Below are 2,333 nucleotides of genomic sequence, written 5' to 3' on the forward strand. Positions count from 1 at the left end.
AGTTTACCATAATCTGACTTGTTAACTCAAACATTACATTTCTCCAAAATCTGCTGGTAGGCTGCAGATTTTTTTCTCACATTTGTCCTGATAAACTGAAGTAGCTGTCTTAGCCGTATCCATTACAAAGTTGGTGCAGATCATGAATCTGAGGAGCAGGAGCTATTTGTAAGTGTTTGGCTATTGCTACATAGCTGGCGTTAGCATTAGCTCTTTACTCACCAAGAGCTGTCTCACTCTCACAAAGAGTGACTGTTTGCTGTCAGAGCTTAGGTTAGCTTTACATGTCTTACAGTTTACTAAAGGTGTCATACTTATGGATGCAAAGGGGCTGTATTCACAAAGGATCTTTTCTTACCAGTATGAGTCGTCCTAATGGCAACTAAAAGTTCCTTATACTAAGAGTTTCTTATTAAGGGCTGATGAGATGAGTTTCCAGAAAGGAACATAGAGAATTACTAAACTAATCTCAGTCCTCAGTGGTTGGTGTTTGACAGGTTTGACTGGTCTGTGATGGTTATTGTGAAATAAAATTTTCTGAAATACACAGTTGCATTTAGATACCAGGTGCATTTAGACAGATGGATAGATGTTTTATAAACTGCATCACACATTTCATACATGAGACAAAGTAAAATACTGACTTGTTAAATATATTGTATCTGGCATCAAATACCATCAGCATGTGATACTTTATCCAGCTGATAAAACAAGTTGTCATACTGTGATGTAACGATTCTGCATAAAGCACCAGTTTTACAAGATAATCCAGTGATAACTGTGAATTCGCCTTTATTCATGTATTTATTGCAGTAGGTGATTATTTGATGTGCACTCAGTGAACTGTTATCCAGTTGCTGTTGGATTGTTGCCATTTGTTGGTGAGTCAACTGATTCCTTAGTAAACGGCTGACATATGATATTTAAGTGCCCTTTTTTTTTTTTACAAAATGCTGACACGATGGGACACATTACCTGCAGCACATTTTTGTGACTGTGCAGGTCTTAGTGATTTAGGAGTCTTTAGGTCTTCAGGCTTAGGAACTACTTTTAGAGATAAAATTCTGTGTGAATTACTCTTAGACCAAAATATTTAGGAGACTGAAGGTTAGGACTGGCACTTTTCTAACTTACACCCTGTTGTTTACTCTCAGCCCTCGGATGTTTTGTGAATATGGCCACAAATACCTAGTTAAACAGAGAGAACACGTGTTATCTGAAAGTTCATAGTTTCAAATTTATCATTCCAGGGATTCCAGTGGTGACAAGGTTTCACAATGGGGAAAAATAGCAAAACTTCCACAGGGACCTCTCACACCCCTCTTGTAGTATGCTGTTAATCTGAGTGCTCTGTATGTTCAAGCTAAATACACTGTGTCTGGAAAAGGTTTGATAATGTGACACAGCAGCAGTGAGTGAAAATAAGACTGTGGTGGAGTGGTGTAGAGAACTGATTCTTTCCACTGTGAAAAATTCAGACCGTTCAGTTCTCTTCAAAGGAGGAAAACAACAAACCTTCATCAGCCATCTTCAAAGCAAAACGTAGATTTTATGTGAAGTATCAGTTGAGTAAAAATTAAATATTCTTATCACTTTATTGCTTTGTGTCTCTCTTCATTTCTCAGGCTTGTTATTCTGCGTGTGCACTCCCATGGGTTGGTCACCATTGATCTGCAGTGTTACGAAGATGACAACATTGCACAACTAGACAATGTAGGTGATTTTAAAAAATAAAAAATACAAAACTACAGTATCTTTTACTGAGAAGCCAAAGCACACAGAAGTATGCCTGGTGATGTAATAACTTTTTTGTTTTGTTTTTGTTTTTGTTTTTTACAACTTTTCATTCTTAAATAAGTTTTGCATGTGTGAACTGTTTCTTCACAGCTTTTAAATGCACTGGAAAAGAAGCTAAAGGTTCTCTTAAATGGCAATATAACAAGGATTAAAAGGTAGGTATCTGGTTTGTGGCTTTGTTCATGTTATAGAAATGTGATGGCTGTATTTCATGTACCTTGCATATTGCAGTAATATTGATTAATTGTATTGTTCCCCCCCTAAGGCTCCCAGCCATTGTACGAGGGGCAAAAGTTGACCGATACTGGCCCACAGCTGACGGCAGACTGATCGAGTATGACATTGACCGGGTGGTGTATGAAGAAGATTCTGCATACCAAAACATAAAAATATTGCACTCACAGCAGTTTGGAAATATCCTAGTACTCAATGGAGATGTTAGTAAGTGTATACAACACTACAATACATGGCTTATTTGTCATTTTGAGACAAAAGCTACAGTCAGTTTGCAAATTTGAAATCTGAAATTATATTAT

At 37.1% G+C, this 2,333-nt stretch overlaps 1 long non-coding RNA gene across 1 annotated transcript; it reads left to right on the forward strand.

The window, feature by feature from the left end:
- Nucleotides 1-1,624: 1,624 nt before the first annotated feature.
- LOC111652633 (uncharacterized) lies at nt 1,625-2,262 on the forward strand. The gene is made up of 3 exons (XR_002760614.2): nt 1,625-1,713; nt 1,888-1,952; nt 2,063-2,262. It is a non-coding gene; the product is annotated as an uncharacterized LOC111652633 (long non-coding RNA).
- Nucleotides 2,263-2,333: the final 71 nt, after the last annotated feature.

Source organism: Seriola lalandi, unplaced genomic scaffold (assembly GCF_002814215.2).
Source record: "Seriola lalandi dorsalis isolate HSWRI2012SDOR001 ecotype SW California unplaced genomic scaffold, Sedor1 jcf7180001973676, whole genome shotgun sequence".
NCBI lineage: Eukaryota > Metazoa > Chordata > Actinopteri > Carangiformes > Carangidae > Seriola > Seriola lalandi.